The sequence below is a fragment of the Ranitomeya variabilis genome, chromosome 2 (genome assembly GCF_051348905.1).
Source record: "Ranitomeya variabilis isolate aRanVar5 chromosome 2, aRanVar5.hap1, whole genome shotgun sequence".
Lineage (NCBI taxonomy): Eukaryota > Metazoa > Chordata > Amphibia > Anura > Dendrobatidae > Ranitomeya > Ranitomeya variabilis.
Window position 1 is genome coordinate 569,943,789 of NC_135233.1, and position 23,495 is coordinate 569,967,283.

General features: G+C 46.0%; 1 long non-coding RNA gene across 1 annotated transcript in view; it reads left to right on the top strand.

Annotated features, from left to right (window-relative positions):
- Positions 1 to 634: 634 nt before the first annotated feature.
- The window catches only part of LOC143809729 (uncharacterized), a 72,323-nt gene continuing 49,462 nt past the window's right edge, over positions 635 to 23,495 (top strand). Inside the window, exon 1 of the long non-coding RNA XR_013222419.1 lies at positions 635 to 769. This is a non-coding gene — a long non-coding RNA (uncharacterized LOC143809729). The remainder of the gene's footprint in view (positions 770 to 23,495) is intronic.

The following is a 23,495-nucleotide window of genomic DNA, read 5'->3' on the forward strand; positions in this document are numbered from 1 at the left end:
AAGGTTGCCATCCACTCGTTGTATGACCCCCCACCACAATTTTGCCACCAACTCACTGAAATGACGCAATAACATTGTCATCCAACATTTTGATATTTTACTTCACTTGAACCCCTAAATTCAAGGGTGCGAGGACGGAACCTTTGTTTTTGGTGCCTCATGCCGATTGCTAGACCCTTCCTCCTCTCAGACAACTAAACCCTGCTCAACTGTAAACACCCCCCACTGACCAACCAATTTTGACCCCATAGAGCCTGTGCTTCTACTCTTATTTATTTTAACCCCTGCTTGACCTACAAACCAAGTCATGGGTCAATCCATGGATTTGCTGTGGGTTATGCTTTTTTCTTTATATAGTTTGTCTCATAGTAAGTTAAAAGCAGACAGACAAGGACAACCCCCCATTTCCTTCCAACCTCCGGTTATCCAGCTCAATGCCGGGGATTGCACTGGACAACAGGCAATGCACAGTAAGTTATGCAATGTGGAGACTGGCTTTTTTACATGTTGTTTTATAACTAAAATGATTAGCAGATTGCTATTTAGCATATTTTTAACACAGTAGATTGAGTTCTGTGAAACTACATTGATGACTTATAATAATGGTGTCTTCATAGGTAACCAAAAGATATCTTGGACGTCTATGGTAACCCCTATTGCTTTATGCCTGGATCTAAATGATTTGGATCTCCTTTTGTACACCATGGAATTACTCAACGAGAGCAGGAAAAAATTCTAAAGTTGGAAAATATTTTCTAGCATCTACAGTGTGAGTATATTTGTTTATACATGTTTTGATTACTGTTTTTTTGTTATTATAAATTGAAGCAAAACATTTGGCTTTGATCCTGCAATGGGGAGACTGAACATTAGAATAATTAATATTACTTAATATACATTTTCAAGATTGGATACCAAGATGCCTGCACTAATATAACACAAATACAAAGGGAGCTGTTTTAAATATTTCTTAATTAACTCCATGGGACCTAACATTTTGCCACTGACTATACAGCAGATCAGACATGTACAGATGTCATAAATAATGAGATATAGAATTGAGAGGAAAAGGTAATTTAATTGGCAATGATTTACTAAGGGAGATGAAATAATGAAATATATATAAGATTTATAAGCAGGTGCCGATTATCTATGCATCAATATTTTACAATTTACAATATATACATTGTGAACAATGTATTGCAAATGTTTTGCAAAATGTTGGCTATGAAATTGAATATTTGTTTTTTAGATCACTTACAAGATCGTGCTTTTCCAAAAATGTATAATTTTATCACAAATACTAGAAAATTAGCTTAATTTGCCAAATATGTAGAAAATCTATATACACACGAGAATATTTAGTCCTCTGATAGGACAATCTTTATGGGTACCTGTAGGGCTTATGTTACTTACCTACCAAACCCCTTGGTAAAATAATTGTCCTTTTGCATTAGATAACCTACACTGACTGGGTGGATCCAGGAAATGCTGTAGATATAGTATATCTTGACTTCAGCAAACCATTTGAAAAAGTATCTCACACCATCCTTTTTGAAAAATTAGGCTGGTTTCACATTTGCGGTTGTGGCCGCAGCGTTTGTACCGCATATAACCGCATGCGTTGTGTTTTCCTATATTTAACATTATCGACGCATGCGTTTTTGTTTGTTCGCGTTTTGACGCGTTTGACGACGCATGCGTCGTCTCGTCGTTTGCGGCTTGGCGCGGAAATGCAACATGTAGTAATTTTTAGAGGCATCTATTTGCCGCCTGGAAATGCATGCGGTCGATTGTGCAAGGTTTGCGACAAAAAACGCATTGCTGTCTATATGAACGCATGCGTTTACAAGCACATGCGTTTGGTTGCGTTCTTGAACGCATGCGTTTCAATTGAGAAAAACATGTCTAGACACTGATAAGCCACCCCCCACCATCAAGGTGATAAAGGGAGGGTGTGGACAGTTGCAGGTCACTCCTCAGCAGACAGCCAAGCAGAGCAGACGGACCACAGTGGACAGCCAAGCAGAGCAGACGGCCCACAGCGGACAGCCAAGCAGAGCAGACGGACCACAGCACCTTGGAGCAAACAAGCCTCAGAACAATGTGAGTATATCCTAGCCAATGCCTTTATTTTCTATTTTCTGTCTCTACATGTCCTAATTTCTTGCATTTCTTTCTTTCTACATGCATCAGAGTGTCTTCTTCGGATTCTTCTTCTGGTGAGGAGTTTCGTCCACGACAGTCAGAAGTGGAGCATGTCAGTGAGGTGAGTACTTGCCTCGTCAGATTGGTAAGTATTCACTGTCACATCGACACATGTTACAATTTGATTTTTTCTTTTTTTTTAGCTCTTCTACTGCGGCTGAGACAGGGCAGGAGCAGCGGAGTCAAGGTCCGGTGGAAAGACGGCAGCGGGTACGTATACAAGGCTGACTGTCCTCAGTGTAATATTCTTGAATCTTCCTTTCTTTCCACTTTACTTTTTTCTTCTGCAATCCTTTTGTATGTTGACTTTACTATTCATGCCATTTCTCAGCATCTTTTTTCTTTCTTTTCCTTATGTTAATTGAGCAAACTGTAATGACTTTCTTTAATTTTTAGGTTTCACAACGGGAGGATGATCTTATCGAGAATGACCTCCTCATCTCCCTGGTCCAGGAGCGAGTCCCGTTGTGGGACACCCGGGATCCACTGCACTCAAACAACGTCATGATCCGGCGCTTATGGAATGAGGTGGCCCAAGCGATGTGGGATGGCTGGGACAACGCCCCGACACGGGTCCGAAATGCATTTGGTAAGTATTGCACTGCAGTGTGAACCAGCAGAGACCTTGGCCATGCTCACTCGACTGTGTGTGATGAAAGAAACTCTCAGGAGTTTCCATCATCACACACAGTTGTGTGAGCACTGCCAAAAGTCCTTTTTCTGACCACAATTTTTTTTAACAGTGTACAAAGTCAAAACACGTTGGCGTTCGATGAAGGACCGCTTCTCAAGGACCTGTGTCAAGAGAGCCGTGTTCCCAGTGGTTCAGGAGCAAGGATCCGAAAATACAAATACCATCGCGTTCTGGCATTTTTAAGACTGGTCCTTGCCCAGAGAATGTAAGTATTTTCCCCTTGCATTTGGTTGTATTGTATTGCCATAATCTGTATTTTTATATTCCACAGGATTTTGCATCTGGTTAATTTTTGGTATTAATTGTCTTTTTCCTTTTTTCACAGCACATACAGCACTACTGTTGGCCCAGGTTCTGGAGCGGTCCTTCATCCGACAGCCACGGACCCGTCCCAGCCATCCAGCAGCACTGCAGCAAGTGGGCCTGCCACACTAACTGGAGACCAGGGAGCTGGTCCATCAGGTCTTCCCCTTTCGCAGTCCTCTTCCACTGCCCCTTTTTTGGGGGGCTCCTCCCGGCAGTGGCAGAGGGCTTCGGACAGGTCACTCATGCCCGAGTTTTTGCACTTGAGCTCGGTTTTACATGAAGCAATCAAGGCTTTGGGTGACAGAATGGATGTTTCACATAACCTCTTGAATAGTGTTGAGCGATACCATCCGATACTTGAAAGTATCGGTATCGGATAGTATCGGCCGATACCGATACCCGATACCAATACAAGTCAATGGGACACCAAGTATCGGAAGGTATCCTGATGGTTCCCAGGGTCTGAAGGAGAGGAAACTCCCCTTCAGGCCCTGGGATCCATATTAATGTGTAAAATTACCAATCACAGGCCGCGACGTCATCTAAGGACTTTCAAGCGCTCATTCTTATGAACGGAGGCTGGCGGTTACAACCAGGGCGCGTCAGAGGGTGAGTATATCAATATTTTTTTTTTTTATTCTTTATTTTACACATTAATATCGATCCCGATGCCGATTCCCGATACCTCAAAAGTATCGGATCTCGGTATCGGAATTCCGATACAACAAATATCGTCCGATACCCGATACTTGCGGTATCGGAATGCTCAACACTACTCTTGAATGCACGTATCCAGGAGGTCAGTAAAAGCCTTGATCAAGTGAAAGCTGACCTCCAGAGGCCAGCACATCATTTTTTTAACCAAATTGAGCAGGGCATGTCGGAACACCTTACTCCTGATCTCCAGCTGAGTGTCATGCAGGCCTGCAATGCTGCTTACGTGCAGGCTATGCAGCAGAGTCGGTATTTCCAGCAGACAGTGGCGGCATATCTACCTGTGCCATCACTGTCACGATTGACCTCAATGCCGACCTCTGCTGCATCCCACTGCACGGCCACCTCAATTCCTTCCACAGCCGGACACCACTACAGCACCACCACCATGCCGAGTGCAGTTGGACATCCCACCGCCACCACCATGACATCCGCTGCTCCTGCTTGGATTTCCTCCACTGACACCACGATGCAGCAGGACCCTGGCATGGCCTTCCGTACCGCCACCACCATGATGCAGCAGGACCCTGGCATGGCCTTCCGTACCGCCACCACCACGATGCAGGAGGACCTTGGCATGGCCTTCCGCTCTACAAGCACTATGGACTCTGGCATGGCTGCATGCTCTATGAGCACTATGGACTCTGGCATGGCTGCACGCTCTACGAGCACTATGGACTCTGGTATGGCTGCACGCTCTACGAGCACTATGGACTCTGGCATGGCTGCACGCTCTACGAGCACTATGGACTCTGGCATGGCTGCACGCTCTACGAGCAATATGGACTCTGGCATGGCTACATGCTCTATGAGCACTATGGACTCTGGCATGGCTGCACACTCTACGAGCACTATGGACTCTGGCACAGTGCAGCCGGACCCTGACAGGTCACCCGCCACCACGCCATGCCATATGAGCCCACCAAGACCTCCCACAACCAGGCAAACCAATAAAAAAACACACAAAAAAAACCAGAGGACTCTTAGCATTCCTCCACCTTCACCTCCCAATGTGTCTGTAATGTCAGGTTTGTCTCACCCTTCCAGTGCGTCTCAAGCCTCTCATGTGTCAAGCCCCATCACCGAACTTCCAGACCCTTCTAGTTTCATTGCCCCTTCTCCTGCCACCTCTGTGTCGTCCATGGTTAGCCAGGCCTCAGTGCTTCACACCCCCCGTTTACATCACTCTACCCCAAGCCGGCGCAGTAAATAAATTTTTGGGTTGTTACAAAATAAAAAAAGTTTGATTTGCCACAATTATGTTTGGTTTATTGGGTCTTCCGCCGCCGGCAACACACACCGTGCGCCAAGAAACTTCGCCAAACACTTACTTTTTGGGCCACATCATATCTCCAGTAGTTAAAAAAAAAAATGCAGCTTTGTGTGTCTTTAGTATACAGATATGAGGTGGGCCAAAAAATATTACACGTATCTCCATAATCTCTTTTTGTCTGTGCTTAGTGTGGCAGTCTGAAGAGAAAATGGTGGAAATACAATGCAGACCTCTACTGAACAGGTCAGGTGTCAAAAAACTCATTAGTTATGACACCTGACCTGTTGAGTAGAGAACTGCCTTGTATAACCACCATTTTCTCTTCTTTATACATAATTTATTACACACAAATTGAGGGGACAATGGTGGTCACACACTGCATATCTATGCTCACCTGCACAGGTGTCAGAAATAGTGAATTCATGAGGCTGTAATATGTGCATCATGAATTCATTATTTCTGACACCTGACTTGATGAGTATAGATAGTGTGACAGTCATTGTCTCTTCAGTTTGTGTCCAATGTATACAGCAGAACAGAATCAGGACGCAATGACGTCAACAAACTTACCAATAAAGCAACATGGCTGCCATAACACTAGCAGTATGTGGCCAGTGTTTTATATCAGTATTTGTATGCCAAAACAAGGAGTGGAACATTTAGAGTTAAATTATGATATTAACATAAGAACTAGCACCTCTGCCTATATCACCCACTCCTGGTTTTGGATTACAAAAACTGATATTACACACAGATCAAATACTGCCAGTTTTAGGACAGCCTTGGTTTGGAGAGGAAAAAGATAGGAGACACGGTCAACACAACCAAAAGTAAACTTTATTAATGAGAAATATTATTATCATTGTAGAAAATTACTGGTACAGATCGAATTACAACAGGACATTTACACAACATTGTCCTGCCATGACACACGTCCAATATCTGAATCAAAAAAGGCAGCAAATTGGTCCTGCATGAGACCAACTGCTGCAGTTGACCGCAGCGGGTGATGCTGGAAATCGGGCAGTGGGTGTGCAACTGGTTCATCCAGTTCAATGTTGGGTTGCTCCTTAACCATTATATAATTATGCAGAACCACACAGGCTTTGACCACCTCGTCGACTGTTACCACTTTTAGATTTATGGCTGATGCAAGAATGCGCCATTTAGCGACCAGAATGCCAATGGTACACTCTACTGTTCTTCAGGCCCTGGTCAGTCTGTAGTTAAAGATCCTTCTAGTGTGGTTCAAGTCCTGACTGGAATAGGGATTCAGTAGGTTTTCACACATCTGAAAGACCTCATACCCAACCATAACAAATGGCATCGGTGGACCTTGAATATTGGGGAGAGGTTGTGGCGGGGGAAAATTGAAATTGTTGCCATACACACGGCGGCTCATATCCGAGTTCTTGAATGTCTGGGAATCGTTGCCACGGCCAAAAGCTCCAATGTCCACGGTGATGAAGCTACAGTTCGCATCAGCTATTGCCATGAGCACAACAGAAATTTTTTTTGTAATTGAAGTACTCTGATCCTGTTCTGGCTGGTTTGATAATGCGAATGTGCTTTCCATCCACTGCTCCTAAACAGTTGGGGAAATCACACACACTCCAGAATTTTTCTGCAATTTCAAGCCACATGTCGACGGTGGGTAGGGGTATAAACTCATCTCGGAGCACATTCCACAAAGCCCGGCAGGTGTCCGCAACTATTCCGGACAGGGTGGATATTCCAAGCCGGTATTGGAAGTGGAGGGATGATAAACTCTCTCTGGTTGCCAGAAATCTGTAAGAAAAACAAACACAAAAAACATTACAATCTATTCTTTTTATGGTGTGGTTACGCTAAAGAAAGAAAGGAAAATACCCAAAAAATACATGTCAGAAAACACAAAATTTGGACTGTCATTGGTTTATATTTGGAACGTACCTTAATGTAACCAGCAGACGTTCCTCCTGTGGAATCGCTCTATGGAGCTGGGTGTCCTGTCTCCGAATGGCTCCTTGGACACGAGAAAGCAAATCCCGGAACGAGTCTTGCGACATCCTTGTGTATTCCTGGAATTTCTCTGGGTTGGCATTAAGCTCGGCATAGAGCGTGTGATAGGCTCCATGGCTCTCACGTAGTTCGATAATGGGGTGTCTCCAAAAACGCCTACGTTGTCTCCTTCTCCATCTTTCTCGATTTCTGTCTTGCTCCCAAGCAAAAGCACAGGCAAGAAACAGCTTGATGCTTAAATCCAGGTTGAAATAAAAGCTCTCCATACGAAGATCCATCATGACACAGGATACAGTAGCAAACTGTTAAGATTTCTGTAGCCCTAGGGTCTATATATAGAGATCCCCTAATACACGCCCTCTGTAGTCCCATTGGCGGTGTCTGGTTATCTTGATTTTTCTCTTGTGAAATTTCTCATCATGCGCACCAAAAACGCAAACGCAGGAAAAGCGCATATAAATGCGTACAAACGCGGCGTTTTTTAACCGCATGCGACACCACATGCGTCTAAAAATCGGCGCGTTTGTACGAGTTTATATGTGTTTTTTCCACCACTTGCGGATGTGTTTTAAACGCTGCAAATTTAAACGCTAATGTGAAACTAGCCTAAGTATGGAATGGACAAGGCAACTGTTTGGTGGATTCATAACTGGATTAGTGATCGAACCAAAAGAGTGGTCGTATATGGCTGCACATTCAGTTGGAAGAATGTCTCAAGTGGGGTACCGCAGGGTTCTGTCCTGAGCCCTGTATTGTTCAACATCTTTATCAATGATTTAGATGAAGGAATTGAGGATACACTGATTAAGTTTGCTGATGACAGAAAGCTAGGAGGGGTAGCTAATACTAGAGAAGAGAGAGGATTCAAAAAGATATAAATAAACTGGAGCAGTGGGCAGCAAGCAACAGAATAGTTTTTAACAAGGAAAAATTCAAAGTACTACATCTGGGAAATAAAAATGAAAAGACATACAGAATACGGGGAATAGGGCTAAGCAACAGCACATGTGAAAAAGACTTGGGTATACTAATAGATCATAAACTGAACACGAGTCAAGAGTGTGATGCAGCAACAAAAAAGGCAAATGCAATTCTGGGATGTGTTAACAGAAGCATACAGTCTAGATGATGTGAAGTCATTATTGCCCTCTACTCCTCTTTGGTCAGACCTCATCTGGAATACTGTGTCCAGTTTTGGGCACCACATTTTAAAAAGACATCAACAAACTGGAGCAAGTTCAGAGAAGAGCGACCAGAATGGTGACCGGTCTGCAAACCATGTTCTATGAGGAACGGTTACAGGATTTGGGAATGTTTAGCTTGCAAAAAAGAAGACTGGGAGGAGACTTAATAGCTGTCTACAAATATCTCAGGGGCTGTCACATTGTAGAAGGATCCTCTTTATTCTCATTTTCACAAGGCAAGACTAGAAGTAATGGGATAAAACTGAATGGGAGGAGACACAGATTAGATATTAGAAAAAACTTTTTGACAGTTAGGGTGATCAATGAGTGGAACAGGCTGCCACGAGAGGTGGGGAGTTCTCCTTCAATGCAAGTCTTCAAACAGAGGCTGGACAGACATCTGTCTGGGATGATTTAGTGAATCCTGCTTTGAGCAGGGGGTTGGCCCAGATGACCCAGGAGGTCCCTTCCAACTCTATCATTCTATGATTCTATGATTCTACATATATGAAAAATGTAGACTGAAAATAATTACTGTCTAAAAGGAGATATCGCAGGAAACAATCCATGTACATATGACATCTGAGGGTATATGGATGTCATGGTTGCGGACTCCGGCAACACTGTCTACTCAAAGCTGGATTTCTCTTGCAATCACAGCTGACCATCAAACGATGGGGAAGCTTTTCTTGAGACAAGCCCATAAAAAATAAAGTAGTAGAAAATTTGGATAATTGCCCATGCGGCTCTGGGGTCTACGTACCAGTCAAGTATATTCAGTATGTATAACCCCACTGGTGCTCTACTGGTTTCCAAAGCAGCTGGATAAGAGATCTCCAAATTTTCTTCACCATCCCCGGAATATCTTACAAAAACTCACCAAATGAAGAATATTGTTCTTGCTTTATACCTATCTTCAAATTCCCTTATGTCTTAAGGTACCGTCACACTCAACGACGCTGCGGCGATATAGACAACGAGCCGACCTAAACTAGATAGCTGGAGCGTCGCTGTTTAGGTTGCTGTAGAGACGTCAAACACAGCAACTCCAGAACGATGCAGGAGGGATCCAGTGACGTAACGGCGACTCACTTCTCGTTCTCGCTGGTTGTTAGCTCCATTACATCCATTGTTAGCGTCATTGCTTTTGATGTCAAACATGACGATACACGCCGACCTGGCGACGAAATAAAGTTCTGGACTTCTAGCTCCGACCAGCGATGGCACAGCGGGATCCAGATCGCTGCTGCGTGTCAAACACAACGAGATCGCTATCCAGGACGCTGCAACATCACAGATTGTTGTCATTCTCGTTGCAAAGTTGCTGAGTGTGACGGTACTTTTAGTCAACCTCAAGCAAACAAAGCACATAGTGCAAAAATGTGTCTCACTAGTAATGGTTATTGTCACTCTCCAGCCCTGGGTATCTCGGGTTTCATTCCCTTAACCTCAGTTAACTGCCCTCTGTTGTGTTCCACATCAGGCTTTGCAGATTGTCCGGTGTGCCTCAGTGATGTAATCTCCATGACCCTATTTAAAGCCCATTAGGACACACTTGTGTTTACAGATTGTTATTCCAGAGTCTAGTTTTGTGAATTACACCTCCTGTGCAGATCGTGCTTTACCTGCTCCTTACCCTGCTAACTTCACATCATCCATCCTTCTGCTCCCATACAGAATGTCATATGGTGCGCTCTTTCTTTTTTTTTCACTAGCATGTACCGAACTATTAGAGTATATGGACATTGACTGGTGTTTCCTATTCTGGAGGTCAAAAAGGATGACTCTTTGGAAGATAATTCTGGAGGACTTGAGCTGTTCTGGTTGCATTGAGAGTTTTCTTTTTATCCATGAAATGAGGAAAACCATTCAAGGAGAATAAAATTAGTTTTGAATTGTTCAAAAATTTGGATTTGTCCAATAAAGTTTGTTAGCTTTCATTCCTTCCTCACACTTCCCCAACCCTTTTTTCCCTTTTCCCACTTAATTCCCTTGCTTTATTATCCCTGATTTAAATGTTCAACTTTATTTTTGAGTTGTTCAAGATTATAATCTGATGAAAATGTGTTTTCTACCAAATCAGAATTTTTGATGATTAGCTTTGTGCCTAATATTGCTTAAGCCATTGACATGTGATATCTGAGATTTTCTTAGTGCCGGAAACCCCAGTGTCAAGACAAAAATTATGTTAAAGTCGAGTCAAAGAGAACGCGTGTAGGACTGGACATATAAAAGACTGACTTGATTAGAATACCTTAGAAGCAAATTACATTTATTGCCAAATTTGAGCCTCTTGCCTAATTCAAATTTTGAAAGATACACTCATTGTTAGTCTCAATGGAAAAAAATATATACTGTCTGATCCTGCATTCATTTTCACCTCCATCTATCTCCAATTTTTAAGTTGCTTACAAGAAGAAGGGGGCAGATGCAATAGAGAATGATTGCAGGATCTGTACTCCAGTGGTTTTGTTGACCATTACCATGGAGATTTGTAATTATAGCTTTTTATATGAGCCATAGGCACACAGCCTTAAAATTGTATTAATCAAAACTAGTTGCAAAGATGTTTCATTTTCCTTGACTTCTTGATATGGGTTGGACCCCTTACTCATTTGCAATTTGACCCAATCCAAAATCAATCCAAAAATATCATATCGAAAATTATTTTGTTGTTAAGTGACCACAGCTTTATTTGAAACCGTATGATTACTACAATGAAAATAAGAGTCAATCTGACCTACAGTACTCGACAGATGGCAATCCAAGGGCGACAATATTGTCACGGCACTAAAGCCAATTCACTTCACGAGCTCCAATGACCCTACCAACGATCCTCGTTCCTGTGCTTAAAAGCTGCCCCTGGTTCTTGCCATCATTACCACATCCTTCAGGCTGGCCACAAAAGCATTGCATATTATCAACACTGAGGTCAAAAATTAGTCCACAATAACTTGCTTGACTCCCCAACCAACCACAATAGCAATGATAAATATGGAAATGGAAATTGAGAATTTTCTTTGTTTTTTTTTGTTGCCGTGTATCTAGCTGCTGTGGCTAGCTTCTCTCCTCCTCTTAATCTTGGTGTGGCTCTGAGTTCAGCTGCTGACATGGATGTCCAGAGCTTGGCTTCCAGTCTGGATCATCTTGCTGCTAGGGTTCAAAGTATTCAGGATTTTGTTGTTCACAGTCCTATGTCAGAGCCTAGAATACCTATTCCGGAGTTGTTTTCTGGAGATAGATCTAGGTTCCTGAATTTTAGGAACAATTGTAAGTTGTTTCTTTCTTTGAAACCTCGTTCCTCTGGCGATGCCGTTCAGGAAGTTAAGATTATCATTTCCTTTTTGCGTGGTGACCCCCAAGATTGGGCCTTCGCATTGGCACCAGGGGATCCTGCATTGCTTAGTGTAGATGCGTTTTTTCTAGCCCTTGGATTGCTCTATGAGGAACCTAATCTTGAGAACCAGGCTGAAAAAACGTTATTGGCCCTCTCGCAGGGGCAAGATGAAGCAGAGGTGTACTGCCAGAAATTTCGGAAATGGTCGGTGCTTACTCAGTGGAATGAGTGTGCCCTGGCTGCAAATTTCAGAGAAGGTCTTTCTGAAGCCATTAAGAATGTCATGGTGGGGTTCCCTTCGCCTGCAGGTCTGAATGAGTCAATGACTCTGGCCATTCAGATTGATTGGCGTTTGCGGGAGCGCAAACCTGTGCACCATTTGGCGGTGTCTTCTGAACAGACACCTGAATCTATGCAATGTGACAGAATTCTGACCAGAAGTGAACGGCAAAATTATAGACGGCAAAATGGGTTGTGCTTTTACTGTGGTGACTCAGCTCATGTTATCTCAGCATGCTCTAAGCGCAAAAAAAAGGTTGATAAATCTGTCACCATTGGTACTTTACAGCCTAAGTTCATTTTGTCTCTTACCCTGATTTGTTCCCTGTCATCTTACCCGGTTAATGCTTTTGTAGATTCAGGTGCCGCCCTGAGTCTGATGGATTGGTCATTTGCCAGGCGCTGTGGTTTTGATTTGGAGCCTTTAAAATTCCCTATTCCACTAAGTGGAATTGATTCTACACCATTGGCTATGAATAGACCTCAGTACTGGACACAAGTGACCATGTGCATGACTCCTGTTCATCGGGAGGTGATTCGCTTTCTTGTACTGCATAATTTGCATGATGTCGTCGTGTTGGGTCTACCATGGTTGCAGACTCATAATCCAGTTCTGGATTGGAAAGCTATGTCGGTGTCAAGTTGGGGTTGTCAGGGAATTCATGGTGACGCTCCTGTGGTGTCAATTGCTTCATCCACTCCTTCTGAAGTCCCTACGTTTTTGTCAGACTACCAGGATGTATTTGAGGAGCCCAAACTCAATTCTCTACCTCCTCATAGGGACTGTGATTGTGCTATAAATTTGATTCCTGGTAGTAAGTTTCCTAAGGGACGACTTTTCAATTTATCTGTGCCGGAGCATGCTGCCATGCGGAGTTATATAAAGGAGTCTTTAGAGAAGGGACATATTCGCCCGTCCTCATCCCCTCTTGGTGCAGGATTCTTTTTTGTGGCTAAAAAGGATGGTTCCCTGAGACCCTGTATTGATTATCGCCTTTTGAATAAAATCATGGTCAAATTTCAGTATCCTTTGCCATTGTTAACTGATTTGTTTGCTCACATTAGGGGGTCTAGTTGGTTCACCAAGATAGATCTTCATGGTGCGTATAACCTTGTGCGTATAAAACAGGGTGATGAATGGAAAACTGCATTTAATACGCCGGAAGGCCATTTTGAGTACTTGGTGATGCCTTTTGGACTTTCTAATGCTCCTTCAGTCTTTCAGTCCTTTATGCATGACATCTTCCGTGAATATCTGGATAAGTTTATGATTGTGTATCTGGATGATATTCTGTTTTTTTCGGATGATTGGGAGTCTCATGTTAAGCAGGTCAGGATGGTCTTTCAGGTCCTACGTGACAATGCTTTATTTGTGAAGGGCTCAAAATGTCTTTTTGGAGTCCAGAAGATTTCTTTTTTGGGTTTCATTTTTTCTCCTTCTACTATTGAGATGGACCCAGTCAAGGTTCAGGCTATTCATGACTGGACACAGCCTACATCTGTTAAGAGTCTTCAGAAGTTCTTGGGTTTTGCTAATTTTTACCGTCGCTTCATAGCTAATTTTTCTGGCGTTGTTAAGCCTTTGACGGATTTGACCAAGAAGGGTTCTGATGTGACTAATTGGTCTTCTGCGGCTGTGGAGGCCTTTCGGGAGCTGAAGCGTCGGTTTTCTTCAGCTCCGGTCTTATGTCAGCCAGATGTCTCACTTCCCTTCCAGGTGGAGGTTGATGCTTCCGAGATTGGAGCGGGGGCTGTTTTGTCGCAGAGAAGCCCCGATGGCTCTGTGATGAAGCCATGTGCTTTCTTTTCAAGAAAGTTTTCGCCTGCCGAGCGGAATTATGATGTCGGTAATCGGGAGCTGTTGGCTATGAAGTGGGCATTTGAGGAGTGGCGACATTGGCTCGAGGGAGCTAAACATCGTGTGGTGGTCTTGACTGACCACAAGAATTTGATTTATCTCGAGTCGGCCAAGCGGCTGAATCCCAGACAGGCTCGTTGGTCGTTGTTTTTCTCTCGTTTTGATTTCATGGTCTCGTACCTGCCGGGTTCGAAGAATGTGAAAGCTGATGCTCTTTCTAGGAGTTTTGTGCCTGACTCTCCTGGAGATTCAGAGCCGGCTGATATCCTTAGAGAAGGGGTGATTTTGTCTGCCATCTCCCCAGATTTGCGACGTGTGCTGCAAGAGTTTCAGGCGGATAGACCTGACCGCTGTCCACCGGAGAGACTGTTTGTCCCGGATAGATGGACCAACAGAGTCATCTCCGAGGTTCATTCTTCGGTGTTGGCGGGCCATCCTGGAATATTTGGTACCAGAGACTTGGTGGCCAGGTCTTTTTGGTGGCCTTCCTTGTCACGGGATGTGCGTTCCTTTGTGCAGTCTTGTGGAATTTGTGCTCGGGCGAAGCCTTGCTGTTCTCGTGCCAGTGGTTTGCTGTTACCTTTGCCTGTCCCGAAGAGGCCTTGGATGCACATTTCCATGGATTTTATTTCAGATCTCCCTGTCTCTCAGAGAATGTCTGTCATCTGGGTGGTGTGTGATCGTCTTTCTAAGATGGTCCATTTGGTGCCCTTGCCTAAGTTGCCTTCCTCCTCCGAGTTGGTTCCACTGTTTTTTCAAAATGTGGTTCATTTGCACGGAATTCCTGAGAACATTGTTTCTGACAGAGGATCCCAGTTTGTGTCTAGATTTTGGCGGACCTTTTGTGCTAAGTTGGGCATTGAATTGTCTTTTTCGTCGGCCTTCCATCCTCAGACGAATGGCCAAACCGAGCGAACTAATCAGACCTTGGAGACTTATTTAAGATGTTTTGTTTCTGCTGACCAGGACGACTGGGTTACTTTTTTACCGTTGGCCGAGTTTGCCCTTAATAATCGGGCTAGTTCTGCTACTTTGGTTTCTCCTTTTTTTTGTAATTTGGGGTTTCATCCTCGTTTTTCCTCGGGTCAGGTGGAGCCTTCTGACTGTCCTGGAGTGGATGTTGTGGTGGATAGGTTGCATCAGATTTGGAATCATGTGGTGGACAATTTGAAGTTGTCACAGGAGAAGGCTCAGCTCTTTGCCAACCGCCGTCGCTGTGTGGGTCCCCGACTTCGCGTTGGGGACTTGGTGTGGTTGTCTTCTCGCTTCGTTCCTATGAAGGTCTCCTATCCTAAGTTCAAGCCTCGGTTTATCGGTCCTTATAAGATTCTGGAAGTCCTTGGCCCTGTGTCATTCCGTCTGGACCTCCCGGCATCATTTGCTATTCATAATGTGTTCCATCGCTCATTGTTGCGGAGGTATGTGGTACCTGTGGTTCCTCCGGTTGAGCCTCCTGCCCCGGTGCTGGTTGAGGGAGAATTGGAATACGTGGTGGAGAAGATCTTGGATTCTCGTGTTTCTAGACGGAGGCTCCAGTATTTGGTCAAGTGGAAGGGCTATGGTCAGGAGGATAATTCTTGGGTTGTCGCCTCTGATGTTCATGCAGCCGATTTGGTTCGTGCCTTCCATGTGGCTCATCCTGATCGCCCTGGGGGTTTTCATGAGGGTTCGGTGACCCCTCCTTAAGGGGGGGGTACTGTTGTGAACTCTGTTTTCGGGCTCCCTCTTGTGGTCACTGGTGGTATGGTGTGACTTTTGCTTTGGGCTCCCCCTGGTGGCTTTGTTTGTTATCCTGCTGGTCTCTGGCTATCAGCTGGTTCGTTATCCTCTGGGAGGTTCCTATATAGCTCTGTTTTACTTCCACTTGTGGCCGGCTGTCGATGTAATCAGTGCTACTCAGATTCCTTCTGACTACCTTGCTCCCAGTCCATCCAGGATAAGCTAAGTTTTGTTTGCTCATTTTTTGATCAGCAGTGTTTATCATGTTTTCTGTTCCAGCTTGCTAAAATGTAATTCCCTCTCTTGCTGGTTGCTCTAGTGGGCTGAGTTTCTCCCCACACACCATTAGTTGGTGTGTGGGTTCTTGAAATCTCAGGATGGATATTTTGTAAGGGTTTTTTATTGATCGCATAGACCCCTGCTCTATTTTCTGCTTTCTAGTACTAGTGGGCCTCTTTTGCTGAATCTGATTTCATCCCTATGTATGTGCCTTCTTCTTACTTCACCGTTAATATTTGTTGGGGGCTTCTATATCTTTGGGGATTATTTCTCTGGAGGCAAGCGAGGTCTTTCTTTCTCTTTAGGGGTAGCTAGTTCCTCAGGCTGGCTCGAGACGTCTAAGAATTTTTTAGGCATGGTCACCGGCTACCTCTAGTTGTTTTGGATAGGTTCAGATTTGCGATCAGTCCAGTTACCATCCCCCTAGAGCTCGTCCTTAGTTTAATCACTTGCTGATCTATTTGTGATCCTCCGCCACTTGGGATCATAACAGCATCCTGTGTGCGGTCCCAAATGTCATGTGCCTCCACCGCCCAGTCTGCCACCCTAGAATCGGTGGATGACACGGGCATGGGCACAGGGACATGCGGATGCTGGCCGTAATTAAGGAGAAAAGGAGTCTGCCCAGTGCAATCGGCTACGGCGTTGTTCAAGGCAAATTCCGCCCAAGGTAGCAAAGATGCCCAGTCATCCTGCCTAGCAGAGGCAAAATGTTGCAAGTATGTCACCAGAGTCTGGTTGGTCCTCTCTACCAACCCATTCATCTCGGGATGATATGCAGAGGAGAGATTCAACTCTATGCTGAGTAAACGGCAGAGCTCTCTCCAAAACCGAGACGCGAACTGGGGAACCCTGTCGCTGACAATTTTATCAGGCATTGCATGTAAACGGAAAATATGCTTTATGAATAACGCCGCCAAAGCCCATTCAGAAGGTAACCGTGGAAGCAGCACCAAGTGCACCATCTTAGAGAAATGATCGGTGACAACCCAGATAATGGTGCAGCTACAAGACTTGGGTAACCCCACCACAAAGTCCATCCCGACCATCTCCCAGGGCCTGTCTGCCACTGGCAGAGGGTAAAGCAACCCTGCAGGTCATTGCCGAGGAGACCGATTCTGGGTGCAGGAAACGCATGCCTGAATATAGTCCCCGACGTCACGGGCCATATGCGGCCACCAGTACGTCCTCGCCAAAAGCTCAGATGTCCTTTTGGTCCCAAATTGCCCACCCACTCTGGACGAGTGAGCCCAAGAGAGAACCTCCGGTCGCAAATTCGCTGGCAGGAACGTCTTGCCCGGGGACACGGACTCTAGCGAAACCGGAGCCACAGTTCTCAGGCTCTCAGAAGGGACAATAAGCCGAGGCTCCTCCTCCTCCTCAGATGACACTACGGAGTGGGAGAGAGCGTCGGCACGAATGTTCTCCCCGGACAGAAAATGGAGAGTAAAATGAAACCGGGATAAGAACAGGGACCATCTAGCCTGGCGAGAATTCAGCCGCTGGGCCGTCTGTAGATATACCAAGTTCTTGCAGTCAGTGAACACTTCGAAGGGAAAGCGAGCTCCCTCCAAGAGGTGTCTCCACTCTGAGAAAGCCAACTTCATGGCTAGTAACTCCCTGTCCCCGATGGAATAATTCCTCTCCGCCGGTGTGAAGGTCTTGGAGAAAAAGAAGCAAGGATGCTTCCGACCTTGATCATCCTTTTGGAAAAGGACTGCTTCAGCACCAATGGATGAGGCATCCACCTCCATGATAAATGGCTTATCTACATCGGGGCGATGTAGAATGGGAGCACTAGCGAAGTGTGACTTAATCGAGAGAAAGGCCTTGGAGACATCCTCCGACCACAACTTGGGATTTGCTCCCTTTTTGGTGAGGGCAACCAAGGGAGCTACCAAAGATGAGAAGTGTGGAATGAACTGGCGATAGTAATTAATGAACCCCATAAAGTGCTGCACCGCTTTAAGTGAATGGGGCTCCTGCCAGTCCATCACAGCCTGTAGCTTGGCAGGATCCATAGCCAGACCCTGGGCAGAGATGATATAACCAAGGAAAGGCAAGGACTCTTGCTCAAACACACACTTCTCCAACTTGGTGTAGAGGGAGTTTGCCCGTAAGAGGTCGAAGACTTTGCGAACATCTCTCCGATGGGAGTCAATATCTGGAGAGTAGATGAGAATATCATCCAGATAGACTACGACCGAGGTGGAGAGCATATCCCGGAAGATGTCGTTCACAACGTCTTGGAAAACAGCTGGGGCATTACAGAGCCCGAAGGGCATCACCAGATATTCATAGTGCCCATCCCTGGTGTTAAAAGCCGTCTTCCATTTGTCCCCCTCACGGATGCTAATCAGGTTGTAAGCACCCCGCAGATCTAATTTAGTAAATACCCTTGCTCCCTGTAGCCTATCAAAGAGCTCAGATATCAGGGGTAGTGGGTACTTGTTCTTAACGGTGATGGCGTTAAGACCCCTGTAGTCTATGCATGGACGTAATTCTCCACTCTTCTGCACAAAGAAGAACCCAGCCCCTGCAGGTGACACTGACTTCCTAATGAATCCTCTTGCCAGATTCTCTTGGATGTACTGAGACATTGCCTCCCCCCGGGGAGGCTCAGCACCAGGCAAGTGGTCAATAGGACAGTTATAGGGGCGGTGAGGCGGAAGGGTCTCCACAGCCCTTTTGGAGAACACATCAGCATAGGGCCAATAGTGTTTGGGGAGAGAGGAAAGATCTGCGGGTACCTCTGTTGTAGCAACCTGAACGCACTCCCTCTTTTATCTACCCTCACAGGATTTACTCCATCCCAAAATTCTCCATGAGGACCACTCTATATGAGGAGAATGATAGCGTAGCCATGGTATCCCCAACAGGACCTCATCAATTCCCTCAGGAATGACTAATAGAGAGATAATCTCCTGATGTGAAGGAGACACAGAAAGAGTGAAAGGAATGGTTTGGTGTGTAATCTGTGAGGGTAGTATCGACTCATTTACCACTTGAACGGTTACTGGTTTGGCGAGCATCACCAGGGGTATTGCGTGTCGCTGGGCAAAAGCGGATGACATAAAATTACCCTCCGCCCCAGAGTCCACGCATAGTTCTACCATAAGAGTGGATGGGCCTATGGTAATTGTCCCCTTGAAGGACAACTTAGAGGCAAACGTCGCCGTGTCTATTGTACCTCCTCCAACTGCCACTAGACGCTGACGTTTCCCTGACCACTGAGAACACTTGGAGGCAAGATGTCCTGACTGCTGGCAAACATGACAGACCTTAAGTGCATGAGCGGACCGGGACTTGAACCCCGCTCGTGACACCTCTATGGCCTCATGTGACTCGGGCACCTGGACCGGAGATTCCAAAGGTCTGGCAAAGGTGGGAGCCAGCCGAAACCTCTGCCTACACTGGGCTTGCTCCGACTTTCGCTCGTGAAAACGAAGCTCTATGCGAGTTGATACAGCCATGAGCTCCTCCAGTGTGGCGGGAATCTCCCTAGTGGCCAAAGCGTCCTTCACATGGTCAGCCAGCCCTCTCCAAAATACAGGGATGAGGGCTTTATCTGGCCACTCCAACTCAGATGCTACAGCAAAATGGCTGACCATGGTCGAACCCTGAGTCAATGCCAGCAGTTGGAGCGCCGTATCATGGGTGACTTGAGGTCCTACAAAGACCTGTTTCAGAGTGCCCAGAAACCGAGGAACACTCCGCACCACATGATCGTTGCGCTCCCACATCGGCTTAGTCCACTCCAAAGCTCTGTCCGACAGGAGAGAGATTATGAATCCCACCTTTGCCCGCTCTGTGGGAAAATGTGCAGCCAGGAGCTCGAGATGTATACCACACTGGCTCATGAAACCCCTATAGGACTTACTGTCCCCAGAGTATTTTTCAGGCAACGGGAGGTGAGATAAAGTCGGAACAGAGGTGGCAGTGGGTAAAGCTGCTGCAGCCACACTAGCAGCCTGAACAGTTATTGCGGTAACATCCACCGCCGAGGTTGCACGCTCGAGAGACGCCAACCGGCCCTCCAGCAGCTGGATGTACCCCTGCAATCGCTCTTCATCCACCATTACTTAGCCAGATCCTGGCGCTAGTATACTGTTAGGGTTGGTGGAACGCACTGAATATATTTATTAGATGAGATAGGTGCGTTCTTCGCAACCCGGGATCCACCGTGCAGGAAAGAACCTGCTGCTAAGTAAGGCGGTGAAGTAAATTAGTATAAACAGACTCTGTTACTTCACAGAGCCCGTAGTAAAGAGAATGCAGTGCCCTGTTAAGCACACAGGGGACACGGCTACTGAGTTGAGCCGACAGTGGTCATGCAGTCCAAACCAAACAAAACACGCAGCTCCTCTCCGGTGGAGCCGGAATACTAATGGCTATTAGCCGGCCCTGAATGCACTCATAAGAAACTCCTCGCCGGAGGTGCCAGCATTCTAGGAGCTTATTTCAGCCGGGTCCCTGGCTGCATACACACAAAACTCCTCGCCGGAGGTGCCAGCATTCTTGGGGCCTCTTTCAGTTGGGTCCCTGACCACACACACGACCACACTGGCGCTGAGCTCGTACATATTTGATACTAGCGCATAGCCATGCGGTCATGAGAACCTTTTATAGCTGCAGCAACTTCAGGACCTTCCTAGAAGGACCAATAGAAGGCTGCCACAGAACTTGATCAGGGACAGGACCTGAGCATGTGACCCTTGATCTCCATTGAGAGATCTTACCCTGGGCATGCTCAGTGTGTGCAAAGCAGGACTTAGTCCCAGAAAAGCCTGCTCGTCGCAGACCAGTGCAGGGTTAAATAGCAGAACCTAGAGAGGCAGCAGAAACCCTTCGCACAGTGTCAGATTCAGTGAGACGCTGGGACCGACGTATCCGCTGAGCAGGCTCCACTGCGGCCGATGCAGAATGGGAGACCACAGCAGACATGGTTCGAGATTCCCTCTGTGCAGCAGTGGGAACTCGACTCCTAACATTTTTCAGATTATAAGACGCACCCCAAGTTTTGAGGAGAAAATTAGGAAAAAAAATATTTTTAAATAAAATGGTGGTGCTTCTTATAATCCATGTGTTTTATTGCTTACCGGGGTGGTGGCTGCAGTGAAGTGGGGTCCCAGGGTCTCTGCTGGAAGAGGCAAGGGTGGAGCATTGCTGCAGGTCGCAGGCTGGGATGAGGGAGTGTTCGGATGTGCGGCGCACCACTGTGGGTGTCCAATACTGCGGGTGGTGTCCAGTGCTGCTGGTGTTGTCCGGTTGCTGCGGGGGCTCTGCCGACAATTAGTGAAAGGCCAGGGCCCCCGCAGTTCCATGGTTTCCTATGCGGTGGACTCCAGGAAAATGGCTGCCGGGGGTGGTGCATGCGCAGATGGAGATCTCAGCATCAAGATCTTGGGAGATGAGATCTCTGCGCTGAGAAACATTATTATTATATCAATAAGAAACATTATTGGGCACAACCTTTTCTGCTGTTTAAGTTCATAGCACAGCACACTTTCATGTTTTTCTTTTGTTCAGCCTGAACTATCCGGGATTTGGATGTTTTGCCTCCAGCAGTTCGCCCCCGAGTACATTTTCTTCACCTGTGGGAAGTTATACCATTCAGCTGCCATATCATCACCCCAGAGGACCCCTTTAAGCAGCATCGGTCCCTACTCACCGAATACCACAGGTGGCATCACGAACAAACGTTATTCTTAAACTCCCTTTAAAGACCTTTCCTTTACTTGGATGCCCAGAGCAATGGAACGGGTCACAGCCACCGTAACGTTCCCTTCAAGTACCGAACCCAGTACTGAGTACCCCACTGCCCTGGCGGGCGACTCAACTTGGCGTAACGAACAGGATGTACCCGGGGCGAACTGCTGGAGGCGAAACATCCTATAACCGAACTATCCTTATGCTTACTGGTTCCTTCAACCCCAGAGATTTCCCGTAAAGCCCCGCAGTATTTTTGAGATCCGTGAAGTTTCCCTCACGCAGTGCTACATCCATCTTCCTGTGTATGGAAGTGGTTAAGGTGCTCTCCTTTGCACCTGTATTCTGTATTAGGCTTCGAATATTGCAGGTATGTCAGCAGGGATTTTGTAAGGTCCCATACCACTCAGAACAAAATATGCTGTTGTTGCTATCAGCTCACTGCACCTTGAACTTAACCTTGTCACTGTCACCAATAGGGTTGAGCGAAACGGGTCGTTCATTTTCAAAAGTCGCCGACTTTTGCGGCCATGCGGTACGCAACTTTCGCGCCAAAGTCGCGTTTCAATGACGCGAAAAGCGCCATTTCTCAGTCAATGAAGGTGAACGCAGAGTGTGGGCAGCGTGATGACATAGGTCCTGGTCCCCACCATCTTAGAGAAGGGCATTGCAGTGATTGGCTTGCTGTCTGCGGCGTCACAGGGGCTATAAAGGGGCGTTCCCGCCGACCGCCATCTCACTGCTGCTGATCTGAGCTTAGGGAGAGGTTGCTGCCGCTTCGTCAGAAGCAGGGATAGCGTTAGGCAGGGTCCATTAACCACCAAACCGCTTGTGCTGTAGCGATTTCCACTGTCCAACACCACCTTCGGTGTGCAGGGACAGTGGAAGCTACATTTTTTTTTTCCTCAGCGCTGTAGCTCATTGGGCTGCCCTAGAAGGCTCCCTGATAGCTGCATTGCTGTGTGTACACCACTGTGCAAACCAACTGCTTTTTTCAAAGCACAAATCCTTTTGTTCCTTCCTTTCTGCACAGCTATCTTTTTTGTTTGTCCACACTTTTTATTTAATTTGTGCATCAGTCCACTCCTTATTGCGGCCTGCCATACCTGGCTGAGATTACTGCAGGGAGATAGTAATTGTAGGACAGTCCCTGTTTTTTTTTTTTATTTGTGGGAGATTAAGATTGGCATTTCTGCTAGAGTGCCATCCCTGTGTGTGCCATCTCTCACTCAGTGGGCCATAGAAAGCCTATTTATTTTTTTGCTTGATTTGGGTTCTAAAATCTACCTGAAAAAAAATCACTACATCAATCAGTGGGAGAAAAATATTGGCCTCAGGGCTTGTGTGCCACTCCTGACTCCTGTGTGTGCCATCTCTCACTCAGTGGGCCATAGAAAGCCTATTAATTTTTTTGCTTGATTTGGGTTCTAAAATCTACCTGAAAAAAAATCACTACATCAATCAGTGGGAGAAAAATATTGGCCTCAGGGCTTGTGTGCCACTCCTGACTCCTGTGTGTGCCATCTCTCACTCAGTGGGCCATAGAAAGCCTATTTATTTTGTTGCTTGATTTGGGTTCTAAAATCTACCTGAAAAAAAATCACCACATCAATCAGTGGGAGAAAAATATTGGCCTCAGGGCTTGTGTGCCACTCCTGACTCCTGTGTGTGCCATCTCTCACTCAGTGGGCCATAGAAAGCCTATTTATTTTTTTGCTTGATTTGGGTTCTAAAATCTACCTGAAAAAAAATCACTACATCAATCAGTGGGAGAAAAATATTGGCCTCAGGGCTTGTGTGCCACTCCTGACTCCTGTGTGTGCCATCTCTCACTCAGTGGGCCATAGAAAGCCTTTTTTTTTATTATTTGGTTTCTAAAGTCTCTCTGAAAAAGAAAAAAAAAAGAAAACAGTGAGAGATTAATATTGCCCTTT